This window comes from Canis aureus, chromosome 2 (assembly GCF_053574225.1).
Source record: "Canis aureus isolate CA01 chromosome 2, VMU_Caureus_v.1.0, whole genome shotgun sequence".
Lineage (NCBI taxonomy): Eukaryota > Metazoa > Chordata > Mammalia > Carnivora > Canidae > Canis > Canis aureus.
Window position 1 is genome coordinate 54342995 of NC_135612.1, and position 21103 is coordinate 54364097.

The 21103-nt window shown below is 42.3% G+C and overlaps 1 long non-coding RNA gene across 2 annotated transcripts; it reads left to right on the forward strand.

Moving 5' to 3' along the window:
• Positions 1-104: 104 nt before the first annotated feature.
• On the forward strand, positions 105-19760 carry LOC144298302 (uncharacterized). Of its 2 annotated transcripts, XR_013365220.1 has the most exons (4): positions 105-348; positions 17195-17390; positions 18401-18463; positions 19425-19760. It is a non-coding gene; the product is annotated as an uncharacterized LOC144298302 (long non-coding RNA). The 2 variants fall into 2 exon arrangements; XR_013365218.1 differs by having other exon boundaries at positions 18401-19760.
• The last annotated feature ends 1343 nt before the right edge of the window (positions 19761-21103 follow it).

The window sequence follows — 21103 nt, forward strand, 5'->3', positions numbered from 1 at the left end:
TGGCACCTGTCCCCGCCCCCGGGGGCTGCCGGGGCCGGATCTTGACAATGCCCAATCAGAACGCGGAAAACAGGTCACGTGACGGCAACGCCCCGCCCCCGGGCTTCCGGCACTCTCGCGATGTTTGTTTTCCATGTGTATTTTGGTATCGGTGGAGGTTTTGAGTAAGGGGATCAGGAAACCCGGCTGTGACGGGAGTGAAAAACCCCGGAGTTTGAGAGGAGCGTGAGGCAATTCCACAGGCCAGGCGGAGAGTTTGGCGGATTGTCCCCTCTACCTCCTTGCAACGCTGGCTTCCCCCCGCCCCCCAGCTCCCGAGCGGGAGCGACTGAAAATTGTCATCGACGGGTAAGGGTCGCAAACTCAGAGGGCTCGAGGACGTGTGCAGGACCCGAGGGAGAAGCTACGCCGGACTCTGGGCTCTGTGATGCCAGATTTTTTTTTCCTTCCCTTCCTTCTCCCCCCCCATCTCTTTTCCCTTCCTCCCTCCCTTTCTCCCTTCTTTCCTTTCTCGAAGAAAAGTTGAAAATGTGTTTATGTGTGAAATCTGCTGATTTTAAAATGCTACAAAAATAACATGCTGCAGTCAAACAAAACACATTGGGAAAAGGCAAAAGCAGGTTTTAAATTTTTTTTTAAAAGATTTTATTTATTCATGAGAGACCCAGAAAGAGGCAGAGACACAGGCAGAGGGAGAAGCAGGCTTCCTGCAGGGAGCCCGACGGGAGACTCCATCCCAGAACTCCAGGATCACGACTTGAGCTGAAGGCAGATGCTCCACCACTGAGCCACCACTGAGCCACCCAAAAGCAGGTTTTTAATACCAAAATGGCTACCTAGGAAGCGGGATAGAGACAAAGTACAAGGTATTAAAAATCTACCAAAAGAGAAAGCTCTTAACACTTAGACTCAAAGGGTACCATCCAGAATGATAAGTAGGATCCGTGCTGACACTTGTACATGGATGACAAGAGTTATAGGAACACTGGTCAAGGTTTTAGGAGCACCCAGGAGGGACACACACACACACACACACTCGCAGTGTTAGGTGAGACTCTGAGAGATAAATAGGAGGTAAGATTTGGAGGCAAAGGCCAGGAAATGGGAAAGACCACAGTAAGGTACCTTAGAGGAAATGTCAGGAAAATGAGCAACGGACAGAGATAACACTTGAGAGGAAACAGAGACCAGATCTCAATTTGGACTTCACCGGAAAGGTAAATGGCAATTGTTGGATCTGGTAAATGGCAAGTAGGATAGGGAGAGCCTTGTTCACTAATTTTAAGGAAACCCAACGACTTTACATTTATGTACATATATATGTATCTCCACCACCTAAATCAAGGTATATACCATTTCCAGCACCTGGTACGGTTCCCTTGGGAGCTTCCCATCTCTCTGTGTCCTGAGAGGTAATCTGGTATCACACAGTGTATACTCCTCCATATCTGCCTTTTTTGGATCAACATAATATCTGTGAGCTTCATTTATATTGTGTGTACCAGTAACTCATTCTCTTTTATTACTGCAGAATGTAGAGAAAATTCGTGAAAACTTTGAAATGGCCCCCCAATAGTACTTTTTTTGTCCAATGAAAAATAAGGTGTTGTCTAGCACATCCTCAGGGAGAGCTGATTCTATGTGGGCTCTACACCTTTCATTGTCTTCAATATAAAGAACTCTGCAAGGTTTTTCAAAAAATGATTCTTGTCTATAGAAATGCAAGCTATGTCCAGTGGAATGCATTGAATTATTGTTGATTTCATTAGTTCTGCCAGTTTTGCAAGGTATTTCATTATTTCTCATTGAACTACAGTATATATGTGCAGTACTTTGAATTATCCTTTAAATCAGTTGTAATATCTTTTCGGATCTCATTAAAGAGTTAAATAAAACCTTTGACATGTGTTTATATCTTTATGAGAGTCATGATTATACTTGATTTTAAAAATTATTCTTTAACACCAGTACGCTATTGTATGAGCATGCCACAACTTATTTATCCATTCATCTACTGATGGACACTTGAGTTTTTCCCCTTTGGCTATTATAAATGAAGCTGCTATGGACATTTTTGTATAAATCTCTTGTGATTGCATGTATTACTTTTTCTTCGGTAAACAGTATCTAGGAATGGGATTTGTGGACCACAGGGGTGTGTATTTCACTTTGGTAGAAACAGTCATGTTTCCTAAGTGGTTATATTGTTTTATATATATAGTATATATAGTGTATATATACTAACACCGTGTAGATGTCCCATTGTCTGCATCCTTGCCAACACAGAAACTGCCAATCCTTTTCATTTTAGCTGTTCTGTAGGGTGTTTAATGGTATGTCATTGTTGCTTACTTAATTAACCATAGTAGGTTTTCAGGAGGGAAGTTGAATGGGTTTTTAGAAAGCGCTTTTGGTTGTTACATGGAGAATGGCATTTGTACACCAGCGCTCAACAGCAACATCAATGACAATCACCAAAAGGTGGAAACAAACTGGGAGTCCATTGGCAGATGAATGTATAAACATATGTGTTGTATTCAGGCAATAGAGTATGATTCAGTCTTGAAAAGGAGTAAAATTCTGACACATGTAACAGTGTGAGCCCTGAAGAAGTACAGTAAATAAATTCAGCCAGGAACAAAAGGACAATTATTGTATGACTCCACTTATATCAGGTACCCAGAATTCAGAGACAGAAAATAAAATGGTAAATACCAGGGTTTGGGGTGGGGTGTATAATGAATAGTTTGTTTCACAGGTAGAATTTGTGTTTGGGATGATGAAATAATTCTGGAGATGGATGGTAGGGATGGTTGCACAGCACTATGAATGGAATTAATGTCACCAACCTGTGCACTTATAATGGTTAATGGTAAAATTTGTATCATATACACTTACACACACACACACACGGACACACAGGTATGCCTGATGTTCTGGGTCTGAGAACTGAGCAGTGGCTCTTGTCTCAATTGTACCTGCAAAATTTTAATTTATGGAAGTGACTGAATGAGGACACAGAAGATTTTATTCCTTAATGTTTCCTGAAAGGAGGAAGCACACTGCACACAGGTTTGGCTAGGATGCAGGAAGGAGCAAGGGAAAACCTAAGCCAGAGCCCTTATTGGGGTTTGTGCAGGCAAGGCAAGCCAGGGCAGAGAAAATAGTTTAGGATTGGCTAGTATGAATAATCCCGGTGGCTTTGGAGCAGAGGAGCTGTTCCTAGGTGCCTCATACCTGGCTCTGAATTTACTTCAGCCAGGGGAAATGTTGGCGTGGTGTGTGAGTCAGATAAGGAGGTGGCTGTGGTTATGGACTCAAGATGGGAGGCAGAGTTTGTAATATGCCTTTCTGTGCTTGAAAAAACAGGATCACAGACTTCGGCCATTCATTTCGCTGTGAGGTTAATAGATGTCAAAAGGACAAATATGGAAAACAAACAAACAAACAAAAAACAAAAAAACACAGAACAGTTGGCCCTGTGGCTACCTGGCATCATTTCAAGGAAACTTTCGAGTGATGACAGTGGAGACTTTCAGGAAGTACTGTCTAAGTTGTTCTAAACAACACAGGAAACATTTTACATGAGCATGAAATGGAGGAAAAGGTGAAGTATAAGGAGTCCTTCTAGGCCAGCACATAACTAGGTTTCCCACTTATACAACATTAGCCAAAAAAAAACATCTGAAATTTTTGGAATCTCTAACGATATTCTGGTTGGTTTGTAAAAACCATGAGGTTTTTACATGTAAAAACATGAGGTTAATAATAATGTCTTGGTATATTTCTCAGGTCAATTTGTACTCTATGGTCAGGTATATTTCTCAGCAGTTATGTTGATGGAGGATATGAGCTGATATTTAGAAAAGTCTTATGTTGGGACACCTGGGTGGTTCAGTGGTTGAGCATCTGCCTTTGGCTCAGGGCATGATCCTGGAGTCCCGGGATCGAGTCCCACATCGGGCTCCCTGCATGGAGCCTGCTTCTCCTCTGCCTGTGTCTCTGCCTCTCTGTGTGTCTCTCATGAATAAATAAATAAAATCTTTTTTAAAAAAAGTCTATGTAAAGATGAGTGGTATTGTATATAACCTCGGGGAAGGAGTGATTATGGTTGGGGACCTAGGGTAGGAGCATAAGACACTGGAGAATGAGTGGTCCTCTCCCTGAGGGGGCAAGGAGTTGACTGATATGAGGCAGGTACCTCGTGGGATACAGCTTCCATGACTCAAAGCACAATGGATATGGAAAGACACAAACTCAAGGTCTATGAAAGCTCAATTTCCAGGAAATCCCAGTGTGTAGCCAATTATTTGTTGTTTTAATAGCATATAGCATGAAGCCAAGAGAGCTAGTTTCTTGTATCACAAGCTCTTGGGCAACTTATGTCTATCATATATAGTCTAGAAACTCCAGGAGGCATAAGAAGTGGTTACCGAAGTCTCTAGAGTGAAGGAGTTTCTGAGGGTGCTAATGGAAGTGCCTGTTGATTTTAATTTGGAAGTAAAATTTGTAAATGAGGAATATGTCATCACCAGCCCTAAAAGGACCAAAAGATATGGGACTTAGATGACTGCAGTGAGCATGTCAAGTGAGTCTCCTTGGAGAAGGATGTCATCAATCATGGCATACCTGTGCTTCTGGTGGACAATGTGAAGATCTTGTCTGCACAGACTGTATGTGGTGGCAAAGCTGTTGAGGTTCCCTGTGCCTGGAAAAAGTATGTTGTATCCTTTTGGGGGTGAAGGCAAAATGCAGCTGAGAGGCTGTTGAAATAGGCACTTGATATATTAGCCACATTTATAAGAGCAATATATATATACCTATTAGCAATATATATATACCAATATATATATACCACATTTATAAGAGCAATATATATATATACCTATATATATATATACCTATTAGCAATATATATATACCTATTAGTGAAATAGGCACTTGATATATTAGCCACATTTATAAGAGCAATATATATATATACCTATTAGCAATATATATATATATACCTCTATATATATATATACACACACCTATATATATATTAGATGAGACTAGAGCATTAATGGGACCCAATGGATGGGACCAGAGCATTAATGTAGTAATCCACCATGAGTCACCTGTTATGGACTGAATATGACTGTCCTTCCAAAATTGAGAGGTTGATGCCCCAACCCCCAATGTGACTAGATTTGGAGTAAGGCCTTTATGAAGATGACTAAGATTCAATGAGATCATAAGGGTGGGACCCTAATCCAAAAAGACTGGTGGCTTTACAAGAGAGACTTCTCTTTCTCTGCACTACCAGAGGGAAAGACATGTGAGGACACAGTGAGAAAGCCTACAAGCCATGAAGAGAGGCCTGACCAGAAACTGAATCAGCCGACACCTTGATCTTGCATTTCCCAGCTTTCACAACTTTTGGAAAACCAATTTCTGCTGGTTAAGTCACCCAGTCTGTGGTACCCAAGCTAACCACTACTGCACCCTTTACTTTGTCTAGGTTTAAGAACAGGTGAAATTGGGCTGTCAAATGGAGAAGCAGCAGGAATAATTATCCCTTTGTTAATTAGGTTTTATATAATAAGTTTTAATCCTCCAAGGCCCTGTTTTAACTTACATAGGGCCAGCATAGCTATTTTAACTAAGGGGTCCGTGGAGTTCCATTGTATTAAGCCAATTTGCAAGTGCCAGAGATTTGGCTTTAATTTATTATTCATTGTGCTAGAGTGTGTGTGCCCAATATGGGATATTTTTAGGACAATGGGTATTATGACTATGGGAAATTTAGGCAAAGCTATAGTTAAAGTGAGACATTCCTAGTTTTTTTCTCTATCTTATATTTAGTTACTTTCTTAAGATTATAGCAGGCATGATGTTTAAATTTAGTGGAATCTCTAGATATAACTATAATTTGAGCCCGAGTATTAAGACCGTGAGGTTGCGTCAATTGGTGCATTTTAGCAAATGCTAAAGTTAATTTAGAACATAGGTTGCAGATGCACAAAAGACAATCAGCACCATTTTTACCTTTTTTGTTATATAAATTCAGTGTATACATTTTTTGGACGCAAATTTTGGATTTCCAATTAGGTCAAATGAAGAACAGATCTTTTCGTTAGCTCTCACAAAGACCTATGTAATGTACCTAATTTACCTTTGTGTTAAAATATTTTATAGACACATTTAGTTACATTTTATTTTTCTCCCCCTGTATCTAAAGTTTGGTGTGGTTTTGTTCTTTTTTTTTTTCTCTGCCTACTGTTTTTTTCTTGTTTCAGGCTTTTAGCTCCCTGAAGCAGTGGTTTTTAGTTTCTGTCTCTGGCTGATAAGAGGAAAGAAGGAGGGGGAAGAGCCCTATGCTTCTAGGCAGCAGCCTCTCCTTGCCCGCAGCCTAATCTGTCCCCCTCTTACCATCCCCCCAACATGCACCTTTTTTCCTCTTAAGCAAAGTCTTTTAGAACAGCCATACAGCTGTATCTCTAGGTGGGTAAAGTGCCCCCCCCCCTTTTTCTTTCCTCTCCTGTCTGTCCCTGACAGTTCCCACCCACCCCTCTGTTTTGCTTTTGAGTGTTTACCTGATAAAGTCTTAGCTTGAATAATTCCAGCAGATCTGAGGGGCATAGGGGCTGTCTCTAGATTTCTGGTTCCTAGCCATGGGTTGATTTAGGACTGGGGAATATTGGCAAGGGATGTGGGGGTTACAGAAAGGAGGTGGCTGTCGGTGTGGGCTTGGGATGGGTTGGAGGGTTTGTAATAGGACTTTCCGAGCTTGCAAAAGTGGATAGCAGGTGAGGTGTAAACAACTTTGGCCTTGTGGTTAACAGATGCCAAAGAGACATATACAGAATCCAGGCAGTTTTAGCAACCCTTTTCCACCCTGGGGCATTTTCCAAGAAGCTAGTGCTGCTGGCTATGTGTCACCTCAGCTGCACATGTGTTAGGCATAACCACACAGCTTCCAGCCATGAAAGAGCCAAAACAAAAACAAAAACAAACAAACAAAAAAACACCCCCAAACACCCAAAGACAATGAAAGAACACCTTTTGCAGTAGATAGCTGTCACTTTCACTTGTCTGCTTGCAGCACCTTGATATTCCCTGGGGGAGCCACCCCTTCCCAACTCTCAGCGTAGGGGACTCACGCCTTGTGGAACTGACTCCTTAAGCCTAGAGTGCCTGACATGGTCATGTGACTTCCGCTTGGACAATCTGCATCTCCTGCTGTCTTGGCCTCTGTTACTGGTTCAGGGATGGGCCTGTGAGTCCAGTTAGTCCATTGCTGAACATACTGGGAGTCTGGCAGGTGCATCCTTTCTGGTGAGGTTGCCACCCTTTAGGGTGTCCTCTTGGAGCTGGGATTGGGAGGGGAGCACCAGGTGGAGGAGAAGTGGGACCTAGCCTAGGTAAAAACCACCACAGAGAAGAGTACAGGCAAGAGTGGGAAAGAAACTGGGTTCTGATTGGATTGTTCCACACCCTGGATCCCACAGTTCGGTAAAGTATGGGAACTGATAAGTTCCCTTTCATACTTAAAAAAATTCAAGGTGCAAACTGGTGGACCTACTCTACTATATTACTGTTTGTGTGATAAAAGGAGGAGAAAATAGCGTTTATACATATCTGCTTGCAAATGCATTTAATCTTTTCTGTTAAGTAGGAAACTGATAATCAAGGATACCTATTATGGAATAGAAACTGAGTAAATGGGGAAAAAATCATAGATGTCACTGTATATTCTTTTCTATCTTTTGACATTTACATTTCTAAGAATGTTACCTATTCATAGTATTAAATACAGAATTCTAAAAATACAAAATCTAGAGGTTGCAATGGTATTTGATAAACCTTAGGAAGAACAAATCTTATTACATCAACAATATTGAATTTTCAAAGACTATGCTAGTAAGATAAGTATATTTACATTCTGAACCGCCGAGAAACAAAGTAAGAAAAAGAACAGTTAAGAGAACAGGTAGATGGAGAAAGATCTTAATTAAATCTAAGGTTAGCGGTGCCTGGCTGGCTCAGTCAGAGCAGCACGCAACTCTTGATCTCTTTGGGAGTCGTCAATTTGAGCCCCACATTGGGTGTAGAGATTATTAAAAAAATAAAACCTAAAAAAAAATAAGTAGGAGTGCCTGGATGGCAAAGTTGGTTGAGCATCTGACTTGTGATCTCAGCTGAGGTCCTGATCTCAGGTCATGAGTTAAAACCCTGTGTTGGGCTCCATGCTGGATGTGGAGCCTACTGTAACAAACAAATAAGTAAATTTAAGGGTGTGTATACATAGCCTGCCTTGTACTTGTAGTATGTTTACTGAGAGGATGCAAGAAGCTTTCTGAGATATCTAGTGATAACTGCAAAGTTCTTGCAGAACATTCAATGTTATCCACAAGGAACTTCTGTCTCTGAGTAAGATGTAGTTAGGTATCAGTAGGTCATCATTCCTGCTGCAGCAATTTGGCAGGCAGCAGGGGGTAAACTACAAAAATCATACATATTTCTAAAGATTTTATTTATTTATTCAAGAGAGACACACAGAGAGAGAGGCAGAAACATAGGCAGAGAGAGAAGCTGGCTTCCCGCAGAGAGCCTGATGTGGGACTCGATCTCAGGACCCTGGAATCACGCCCTGAGCTGAAGGCAGATGCTCAACCACTGAGCCACCCAGGCATCCCCAAAAATCATATTTTTAAAGATATCAGAGAACAGTGGAAGCAGAGAAGGAAGAGCCCATTTTAGGTGAGCTGAGATTGTTGGTCCTTTTTCCTTGGGTCATTTGTGAAGTCTGGGCATAGGCTAAAGACTGAGATTGGCTTACATTGAATTGTTGAGGCCACTCAGGCTATTGTTATAGGCCAGAATCTAGATATGATGTTTTTTTCCCCATGGGTAATTGGTAAGTGCTGGGATAGATTGGGGGTGGGAGAGGGGAGGACCCAGCCAGGGCTTGGACTGGAAAGGCAGAGTAAGATCTGCTGTCTCTTAGTGTTTGGAAGGTGGAGTCCTGCTAGAGGGAAGGGCCTGTAACACAAGGCAGGCCTCATTCTCAGGATAATTAAAAACAGGAGTAGACAGAGTCTAATTAAAGCTGCAACTCACTCCAACTCAGCTCAGTTCCTGATTGGATTGAGGCATCATCCCTTTGAGCTACATTGCCTTAAAGATGATGGGTAAACCCTCCAGGTGAAAATGTGATTAACTTTAACTTCTGTGATTCGTTTATACACAATATTTGGCATAACAGAAAGCTACAAGTCATAGAAAAAGCAGGTATGGTAGACTGAACAACAGCCTCCCAAAGATATGTGTGTCCTGATTCCTGAAACCTGTGGATGTAGAGACTTTGCAGATGTGATTGAGGATCTTTTTTTTTTTTTTTTTTTTTTAAGATTTTATTTATTTATTCATGAGAGACACACAGAGAGAGAGGCAGGCAGAGGGAGAGGGAGAAGCAGACTCCAAACAGGGAGCCCGAGATTGAGGGTCTTAAAATGGAGAGATTATCCTGGCTTATTGGGATGGGGGGCTAATAAAAGCACAAGGGTCCTTACAAGAGAGAGGCAGGAGGGTCAGAGTCAGTAGTAGGAGATGTGAGGATGAAAGCCAGAAGTTGGGAGTTATGTGAAGAAGAGGTCACAAGGCAAAGAATGCAGGTGGCCCCTAGAAGCTGGAAAAGACAAATGTATTCTCTCTTCTGAAGCCTTCAGAAGGAACCAACACTGCCAACACCTTGACTTGAGCCCAGTGAGACTGGTTCTGGACTTCTGACCTCCGGAACTCTAAAATAATAAATCAGTGGTGTCTTAGATCACTAATTTTGTGGTTATTTATCATAGCAGCAATAGGAAACTAATACAGGAGGGCAATGCAACTGATAATCAAGAGGGAAAAAAATGGGGATCCCTGGGTGGCGCAGCGGTTTAGCGCCTGCCTTTGGCCCAGGGCGCGATCCTGGAGACCCAGGATCGAGTCCCACATCGGGCTCCCGGTGCATGGAGCCTGCTTCTCCCTCTGCCTGTGTCTCTGCTTCTCTCTCTCTCTGTGTGACTATCATAAATAAAAAAAAAAAAATTCAAATCATTTAAAAAAAAAAAAGAGGGAAAAAAATGAGACAGTAAAGGTAGACCCACATCTGATCTGGATGTCAAGGACTTAAAATAATTATTTAAATATGTTAAAGAAGGGGCATCTGGGCTGTTCTGTCTGTTGAGCTTCCAACTCTTGATTTCGGCACAGGTCATGATTTCAGGTCTAAGCCCGGGACTAAACCCCAGGTGGTGGTCCTCACTCAGCTGGGAGCCTGCTTGAGACCCTCCCTTTCCCTCTCCCCCTCCCTCTTCCCACTCCCTCTCTCTCTTCCTAAAATGAATAAATAAAATCTTTTTAAAAATATGTTAAAGAAAATAGTGGGAGCAGTGGACAAAATGGTGATGAAATGGGGAATTTCAATAGAGATTTGGAATACGTGAACATTCTAGAATTGACATATAATACCTGAAATGATAATTCAGATATTATTATTATTTAATATCTCTGAGCAGCAGAGTAGACACAAGAGAGGCAAGAGATTAGTAACCTAAACTTGAAGACAGGCCAATGGAAAATATCCAAACTGAAGTTCAGAAAGATGAAAGAATAGAACGAACAATGTTAACTGCAAAGTTTTTGTTTAACGTCTTTCCAGAATACAGTATTTAGCCAAGAAGATTATTCTGTTGATCTTAGAATGTTTGTTTTAAAAAATAAAAGGGAATTTGTATATTTGAACTATAAATAAACTCACTTTCTAAATCCTATTGTAGATGCTCCTATTAGATCTTGTTTTCTCTCGTGGATTATAAATAACATAAAGCAAAGCTTCTAGCAGGCTTGAATCGGAAAGCCACATCATTTGACAGACAACTCTGAATTTGTTTTCACATTTGTAAAATGGAGGTGGTAGCACATGTCTCCTAGTTTTAGGGTGAGGATTCAGTGACATAAGGCCCTTCGCATAATGCCTGGCACACGGTAAATATCTGTTTTTATTTTTTTATTTTAAAGATTTTATTTATTTATTCATGACAGACAGAGAGAGAGAGAGAGAGGCAGAGATACAGGCAGAGGGAGAAGCAGGCTCCATGCAGGCAGCCCGATGTGGGACTCCATCCCGGATCCTGGGATCAGGCCCTGGGCCGAAGGCGGCACCAAACCACTGGGCCACCCGGGCTGCCCAATATCTGTGTTTTCTCAGGCGAGTACTTCTGGTTGGTCAGAAGATTCATCGGGGGAGTCTGAGAGGGTGAACTCTCATCACATAAAATGAGCTTAAATGAGATAATGAGTAATAAGAATAAATAAGACTTATTTATATTCTTAAATAAGAAAAATAAGACTCTCTATAAAGTCCTCACAAACGGTGTCTTGTCCTGTTATGGCATGAATTTCAGCTTACCAAACCCGGTGGGCAATAAATAGCATTTTCGTTCCCTTTTAAAAGATTTTATTTATTGTTTTGAGACAGAATGCACAAGCAGGGGGACAGGGAGAGGGAGACAGAGAAGCAGACTCCCCATTGAGCAGGGAGCCCCACCTGGAGCTTGATCCCAGTGCCCCAGGATCATGACCTGAGCCAAAGGCAGATGCTTCGTTGACTGAGCCACCCAGGCACCCCCGATAAATAGCAATTTTCTTTATTTTTAGATAATTTATGTTTTGGGCTCCCCACCAGCTAGAGTGACAGCAAATGAATCTCCAGAATTTGGGATCTTCTTTCCTCTCTGCCGAATGGTGTGTCTTACGTTCTAGAGGCTCATGTTGTGCCAATGTGTCAAGAGCGGGTGGTCCTTAAATACCTTTCCCCAGGGGATCCCTGGGTGGCACAGCGGTTTAGCGCCTGCCTTTGGCCCAGGGCGCGATCCTGGAGACCCGGGATCGAATCCCACGTCGGGCTCCCGGTGCATGGAGCCTGCTTCTCCCTCTGCCTATGTCTCTGCCTCTCTTTCTCTCTCTCTGTGACTATCATAAAAAAAAAAAAAAAAAAAAAAAAAAAAAAAAAAACCTTTCCCCATAGCCACCGAGAAGTATCTTGTTCCTGTGTATGTGCCTTCCTCAGGCCCCTGGACTCCCTCCTCAACTTCTTTTCCCGGTTTGGGGGCGGGAATCTTTCTGCTGCTACTGTGCTGACCAAGGGCATGGGGATGTTGGAGAGTCTGCCCAGAGCACAGCTTCCCCAGATACCCTAGACAGCAGTGCCCTCTCTTCAATCATGTTCCCTGGGGAGCTGGCCAGGAAGCAGGGCCCCAGGCCTTTTTCTTGAACCCACTGAACTCATCCCTGTTCTCATAAATCAATTCCTCGTTTATTTTTCCCCTGCTTGAGGGGCTTTTATCTAGTCTCCGTAGAGAAACCCTCTTCTTAATCAGTGAAGGCCTCTGAGAACTATTGGTTTCAGACTAGAGTAGTCTCCCTTTATCTTCAGAGGGTACATTCCAAGACCCCTCCCAGGGGATGCCTGAAATCACAGAAGTACTGAACCTATATGCTGTTTTTGCCTCTATACACACATACCTATGATGAAGTTTCATTTATAAATCAAGAAATTAACAACGATACCTAATAATAGTAGAACAATTCTAACACTATACTATAATGAAAGTTATGTGAATGTGGTCTCCCTCTCTAACTTATTGTTCTGTACTCACTCTTTTTCTTTCCTTTGAAGATTTATTAATGCATTTGAGAAAGAGAGAGAGTACACAGGGGAGAAGGAGAGGGAGAGAGAGTCTTAAGCAGACTCTCCACTGAGCACAGAGCCCCACGCAGGGCTCAATCCTGTGGCTCTGAGATCACAACCTGAGTCAAAACCAAGAGTTGGATGCTTAGCTGACTACACCACTAGGTGCTGCTTTGGACTCATTCTTATGAAGATGGACGATGACAGAATGCCTATGTCATTGATGAGATAAAGTGAGGTGAATGACATAGGGACTCTGACGTAGCATTAGGCTACTGCTGACCTGATGATACATCAGGAGGAGAATCATCTGCTTCTGAACTGTAGTGACCATGGGTAACTGAAACCATGGAAAATGAAAGAGCAGATAAGGCAGGGGGCGGGGGGGACTTCTGTATTTTCTGCTTTCATTATTGCTTCATCTCTCATCTGAGCCAATAAACACAGACCTGGCTTAAATGGATGAAGAAGGAGAGGAGGAAAGATGCCATAAGAAAATAAAAATCCGGGAGTGCCAGGGTGGCTTAGTTGGTTAGGCATCCAACTCTTGGTTTCGGATCAGGTCATGATCTCAGGATTGTGGGACTGAGTTCAGCAAGGAATCTGTGTCTCCCTCTGCCTCTCCCCTCCTCCACTTGTGTGCTCTCTCTTTCTCTCAAATAAATAAATAAAATCTTTTTTAAAAAAGAAAGAGGGACACCTGGGTGCCTCAGTGGTTGAGTGCCTGCCTTCAGCCCAGGGCGCGATCCTGGAGACCCGGGATCGAGTCCCACAGTGAGCTCCCTGCATGGAGTCTGCTTCTCTCTCTGCCTGTGTCTCTGCCTCTCTGTCTCTCATGAGTAAATAAATAAAATCTTTAAAAATAATAAAAAAATAAAAATTAAAAAAAGAAAAAGAAAATAAAAATCTAGCATGGGAGGGTTCCAGTGATAGTATAATCCTGGTGCCAGATTAGCTTGCCTAATAACAACAGTAAAGGTGACCAGAAGAAGGAGCAACCATTCTCCAGGCACTGGACAACTGGCAGTGCATGACAGTGACCTCCAAGAGAAGGGGAACACAGGAGATATACTCCAAATCATTTTGGCCTTCTATTGAGGAACAGTTTTCCAACCATAGCATAGTGAGCTGGACTCCTAGCAGAGTAGAGATGCCCTGCTGTGTTGAAGAGTAGAATTCAGGGCTGCTGAAGCAGACACAATCTATAGGTCATGGCACCGGAAAGAATGTTGTCTCATCTGTGGGAAGCAGAAATCTATGTAGCGGGTCCCCTGAGACTTGCTGTCTGAGAGCTGGGATGCACATGTGTTGGGGAAGACTGTCAGGCTTCCAAGAGAGAAGCTGCTACAGAGTTGAGAATCAAACATATATGAGAGATCTAGCAGATAACGCAATCTAGAGCATCTACAGCATCTCACCCAGTAGATGCTCTGGAAAACAGGAACATGTGGCCCAAACTAACAACAAGATACAGATGTTGGATTTAGCAAAGACTTTAAGGAAAATATTATAAACATGTTCAAGAATGTAAAAGAAAGTATGTTCAAAGAATTCAACAAAAATATGGTCATAATGAGTGTGCTGATGGGAAACCAGCCCAAATGGATGTAATAGGTGAGAGGATCCAGGGATTTAACTACTTTCAAACTGCCTTTGCCCAGTACTCATTATTTTAGGCCTTCCTTCACTCCTAATTCCAGAGATACCTTATTCTTCTGACGGCTGTTCCTTTTTAGGATTCTATGGTAGAAACTGAGTTGGTTTTCACCTTATCCCACTATTGGCTCAGGAATGGCCCCTTTTCAGATCTACTAAGACAATCACCATTCCTCTTCTGTTGTGGCCTCCAAAATTTTGTTACTGGTGTCTCCTCTGTTCTCCTCATCCTTGCAAGTTTATTGTAGTCTTTTTTAATCAGTTTACTATGGTTTTAGTAAAGGTTTTAGAGGGAGTGAATGTAGATGTGCATGTTTAATCTGCAGCTGTAGCCCAGAACTCCTGTACTAAGTCTTAAAAGTGATTTAAATAACAACATTTCCTGGAAATGTTCTCATCCAATATGTGAACAGCCTTCTGTTTGCCTCCTCCTCACTAAAAGGCCTCAAATGAGATTTCTTAATCTTTCTTCTTGTGTTCTCAAGGGCCACAAAGCCTCTAAAATAAATTATAGTTATGCCAGTCCCAAGCCCATTACTTGGACATGACAAATCATAAGAGAGAGACACACATTTTCTTCTAAGGAAGTAGCCATCCTCAGGGGACTTGGGCTCACCACAGTTTTACAAATGCATACCTTCTTAGACATGTCTGGCTTTTGATGACAGTTAATATTAAATTATGCTTCAAATATAAAACCCCTACTGCATCTAACTCAAGCTAACAACATTAAGTGATTACCTAGGTTTAAAAGGCTTCTTCTTCCCTTAAACAAGTCCTGTCAGCCTCAGTATTAATTATTCTGGGTTCTAGTAAACACTTCACTCTTTTTTGCCATGGGGGGGGGGGAAGCACCTTTGTTGCACAAAGACTAATAGAAACAATTCCCTTTTGCCTATTGTAAGTCTCCATGCAGTTGGAAGCACTGAATGTGCCTCCAGCCTGTGTTCTGTGATTGGAACATCTATCTAGTTGGAGCTTTCTTCTACTTTTGGCTTGGCTGCCCTCTGAATGGGGAGCAGGCTGCTCTACTTCAGGTACAGCACTCCTTCTAAAACCAAACTACAATTCCTACCTACCCCCCAAGTATATTAGTATTGATTTTACCTATCTCAGCTGGTCATATTGTCATCATACATCATATATCAGGCCCAAGTAGAACCTGCATCTTCATGTCCAACTCCAACATACTAGAAACTTTATCATTGTCTGAAGGTGTTTTCACACCCTGTTTGCTTTCAGACAAGCTTTCTGCCTTCTTTTTTGTTAACAGAATCTTGATTTTGTGCAAGAATCTATGCACATCCTTCTTCTCTTACAAACTGACACTGTCCCTAGCTTGAGAGAAAATTTGATTAGTTGGGTACCATTTCCCTAGATGGGATTCTTCCTGTGTGGATAAAGTTCTTCCAGTGATGCATGGAAACACATCTCCTGGGGAAACTTCTGCGAAAGATTTTATTCATTCCCAAAAAGATACTCCCAGAGTCATTCTCTTTTGCTGATGATTGTCAGGTCTTCATGTGGCACCTGGAGCTACAGCAAACTTCTTGTGGTGGGGACAGAATCCCAGCCATAGAAGGACAGGGGAGAAAAATGGAAAGCCTTTGGGTCCTCCATGACATCCCCAATTATACCAATCATGGAGCTTCCCCACTTCAGGAAATTTTTTTTTTAATTTTATTTATTCATTCATGAGAGATACACAGAGAGAGGCAGAGACATAGGCAGAGGGAGAAGCAGGCTCCCTGCGGGGAGCCCAATGCAGGACTCAATCCCAGGACCCTGGGATCATGACCTGAGCCAAAGGCAGATGTTCAACCACTGAGCCACCCAAGTGCCCCAGGAAATCTTGTTAAATAAATAAACTACTCTTATTTTTAAAAGCCAAATTGATGTTGAGTATACTACATTTTTTCTGTTAGGTCCTTCAGATCCACTGTCCACTCCTCTCTGAATCATGAAGTTGAGTTTGACCAATGGCATTTATCAATAGTAGATCAAAGGATGGTAATAGAGAGCAGTTCCCATAACCACTCCTTCTCCTTGCCCTCTCAGGTATGAGGGTAGCCTCTCTCTGTTACTGGTGACATCCCTAGTTGGTTTCCTGAACCCTGCCCATACCTTTGTAATCCCTCCATTTAACCTCTCTGAAATGTCCCCTTTTCAGCTCTCTTCTGTAGGGACCCTGACTGATACATTGGGTTTTCAACTGAGGCACTTGCTGTCTACCTGACTGAACTATCATGGCCTCAAAGACATTTTACTGTCGTCTTTTACATAGATGGATCTGTTCACTTGTCTCAGTTCATGAGGAAGGTCATGTCCCTCTTTGATGTCTGACATTTGCTGGCTGCTTTCATAAGCATATGTATCCTTTTAATAAATCCACCAATGTTTGTATTGACTCCAGGCAACTTTGGGGTTGTTCAAATTTTTTTTTTTTAATTTATGATAGTCACAGAGAGAGAGAGAGAGAGAGGCAGAGACACAGGCAGAGGGAGAAGCAGGCTCCATGCACCGGGAGCCCGACGTGGGATTCGATCCCGGGTCTCCAGGATCGCGCCCCGGGCCAAAGGCAGGCGCCAAACTGCTGCGCCACCCAGGGATCTCCGGGGTTGTTCAAATTTATGGCCAACTGGAAAAACAATGGAGAGAAATAAATCTCCAAATGTCTTTAGATGAAGGACTTTATATATGCCTCACCACTGTCTTCTGAAGAAGCCTTGTGAAATGCTCCAGCTGAAAATGTTTTGGTTGCTGCAACCGTTTCTCTCCTCTCAGGCCATCACTTTGTTTTCTTCACCCACCAACCAGGTTCCTCTGACAACTTTCTGGAAAGTTGCTTTGCTCCAAAACCAGGCCTCACATTGAGGAGGGAAATCGGAGATGCCCTACAGTCTTCACCTAGATGACCTTAGGTAATACCCCATATGGCCACTTGATGGCGCCCAAGAATCTTCTCCTTCACTTTGCTCACATGATCCAGGAATGGCTCACATGAATAAAGCAGGTATGATAAAGAAGTCCAAAAAAAGCTGTTGATATGTTCTGACATGTTCCATTATGGGTCATAGTACTGTCTTGCCTGCCATTTTTATTCTTTCAATATCTATCTATCTATCTATCTATTTATTTATTTATTTATTTATTTATGAGAGAGAGATTGAACACAAGCAGTAAGGAGGGCTAGAGGGAAAAGGGAAAGGGAGAAGCAGACTCACCTCAAGCAAGGAGCTCATCTCTGGTCTGGATCCCAGGACCCCGAGATTGTGACCTGAGCCAAAGGCAGACACTTAACTGTCGTAGCCACCCAGGTGCCCCCATGCCTGCTATTTTTAAAGCATACAACAGAAAGGCACAATCCACAGCAGGATTATTCTGTTTAATTTTATCCAGATAAAAAATTACTGATCACATAAATAGAAATGTATGTTCACAGGATATATAGAAATATCACCATATGCAAAGTGTAATACACTATTGTCATCAAAGAGTTGTGAAAGGGTTTCACAGATCTGAAATACCTCCGTCTTTTACTTTAATGAGACACACACTTTATAGATTATACTGAAAAGGAAGTTTGTGAAGCCTCTCAGAAACAGCAAGAAATTCACTGTAGACTTTTGGCAAGGGGGTAAAGTGGCAAAATAGGATTTTGAAAATTAGATTGTCCAAGATATGTGCAGATACCTGAATCAAACAACCTAGCTCTTGCCCTTAGTTCTTGCAAGCATAAGATGCATAGCTATCAAAGAGACATGACTTTCTTATCTTGAAATATTAATGGGTTGACTCATGAAGTTTTCTGCTGTGCTTTCTGTGGCACCCACTTAAAAAGCATCATATACTAAATGCCATCTTACTAAAGTAGTGCAAAGCATTTTTTTTTAAGTATATCAATCTCTTCCATTTGTAAGTGTCCTACCATAGCAAATGCTGTTGGCGCTTCACCTATATCTCTTTCAATCCCTCTGATTCTGATCCCAATTCCAACATGTATTGTTTTTTTCCCCACACCAGGTAATTCTCTGTATCACCAGCTGTTCAACAGTTCGACTCAATTCTGGCACTATCTACCTGGAGGTAACATCAGATCCCATGGGTTAAGATAAAGTTGTACAAGATTGTCTCCCTCTTCAGATGCCAGTCATAACTCAACTTGTCACCTGGGCTTCTGACCAAACATGATAGATTGGAGGTTCCCAGGGCCCCTTCCTTGGGTTTGATTAATTTGCTAGAGTGGCTCACAGAACTCAAAGAAACATTGTACTCATTAGATCACGAATTTATTATAAAAGAATGTAACTCAGGAACCACCAGATGGAAGAGATGCACAGGGTGAATGAGGTATGGGAACGAGGTACAGAGCTTCCATGTCTTCTCCAAGCACCCTTCTCCCCAGAGATCTGTTCTGTTCAGATCAGATCTCTGTTCACCAACCTGGAAACTCCCCAAACTCCATCCTTCTGGTTTTTCATTTTATCAATCATAACCATGATTGATAAAATCATTAGTCACTGGCAAATGATTAACCTCAAGCCCCTTTCCCCTCCATGGAGGTCAGGGGGTTCCAACCCTCTAATCACAAATTTAGTTCCCTTGGAAAGACCTTTCCCTTAGGAAGACCTAAAGGCTTCCCAATTCACCTCATTCATACAACTTTAAAAGGTACTTTTATGACTCTCATCGCTTAGGAAATTCCAAGGATTTTAGGAGCTCTGTTCCAGGAATACAGACAAAGACCAAACATGTATTTCATTTTTTAAAGATATTATTTTGTTTGAGAGAGAGAGGGGGAGGGAGAGAGAGAGAGAGAGAGAGAGAGCATGAGCAGGGGGATGGGGCAGATGGAGAGGGAGAAGCAGGCTCCCCGCTGAGCAGAGAGCCAAATGTGGGGCTCCATAACAGGACCCCGGGATCATGACCTGAGCCAAAGGCAGATGCTTCACTGACTGAGCCACCCAGGTGCCCCCAAATATATATTTCTTGTTATAAATCACAATATCACAATCTCTTTCACCATTTCTGTCTTGTAATCCTCCAGCTTCCAGGCCATTCATTTCCAACAGCTTCTACCTGTGACTGTTCAGTATCTGTCTTGGGACTATGGAGATTGCTCTGCACATCAGCACACAAAACTTGCCAGTATTACCTGGGAGTTAATGTGTCCTTACTCCAAGTCTGTGGCTATTGACTGGTGCGAGGGTATGAGGAAGGACACACTCTGAGGCGTAGTTTACCCTTCAGAACTCCCTTCTGTATCTGTTGGTGCTTGACCAACGTCATACTCTTGTTGGCTTTTACCTTTCTCATATGTCTTTCCCCATTCCTTCTCTTGTTTCTCCCTGGAGCACTTTCTTAATAAATCATTTGCACATGACTTCTGTCTCAATATTTGCTTTTGGGAACCCAACCTAAGAAACCAACATCCCAATAAACCATGTGGCCATGGATAGCCTTATGTTGGGATACACATCAAAGTCCACCAGAAAAAAACCTTTACTGAAACATTGCAGAAAGTCTTTAGCCTTGAATCCATTACTGCAAAGAGAATTCTGCTTCAGTGTAGGTAGGGAGGGGGGTAGAGAGGTAGAGTAATAATGCCTATAGCTTTGCTCCTGACAAGCAAACAAGGGCTGCCATGGAAATGCCCACTAGAGTCCTTTATGCTTTTAAGAGGAGCAGTCACAGGGACTCTTGGTAGGGAGTCTCTTCTTCCTGACTGCTATGGAATGATCCTGGATCTCTGTTGTAATTTCCTATACAGCTGAAAATTTGCAGCCCCAAGACAAACAAGTTTTTAATAGTGAAATGCCTACCAGAGTCTTTTGTACTTATATGAGGAGCAGTCACAGTGGCTCTTGGTAGGGACTCTCTTCTTCCTGACTGTTATGGAATGATCCTGGATCCTGGATCTCTGTTTTAATTTCCTATGCAGTTGAAGAATTGCAGCCCCAAGACAAACAAGTTTTTAAAAACCCAGTGTCTCCAGAACAATTGGCCACATCCTGGCTATAAATATGATTTTCTCACTCTGCCCAATAACCACAGAATATGCTCTTTTTTATTAAGAACACACAGGACAGGGCACCTGGGTGGCTCAATGGTAGAGCATCTGCCTTTGGCTCAGATTGTGACCTGGAGTCCCGGGATTGAGTCCTGTGTTGGGCTCCCCACAGGGAGTCTGCTTCTCCCTCTGCCTGTGTCTCTGCCTCTCTCTCTGTGTCTCTCATGAATAAATAAATAAAATCTTCAAAAAAAAAAATACATGGAACATTCCCCAAGATAAGTCATATGCTAGACCATGAAATAAATAGATAAACAAATAAATAAACAATGAAGGATTTTGATATCTTATAGATATGTTCTCTGATAACAATGGAATTATAAATGTTAAAAAAAAACATTTAGCCAAGTAAATTTGAAGATCTAAAGGATTTTATTAAAGATTCATGAATTGGGATCCCTGGGTGGCGCAGTGGTTTGGCGCCTGCCTTTGGCCCAGGGCGCGATCCTGGAGACCCGGGATCGAATCCCACGTCGGGCTCCCAGTGCATGGAGCCTGCTTCTCCCTCTGCCTGTGTCTCTGCCTCTCTCTCTCTCTGTGACTATCATAAATAAATAAAAATAAAATATTATAAAAAAAATAAAATAAAGATTCATGAATTGGGCAGCACCCCTTCTAGCAAGGAGAGTGGAGTTCCAAAGGGTTACAGAAAAGGG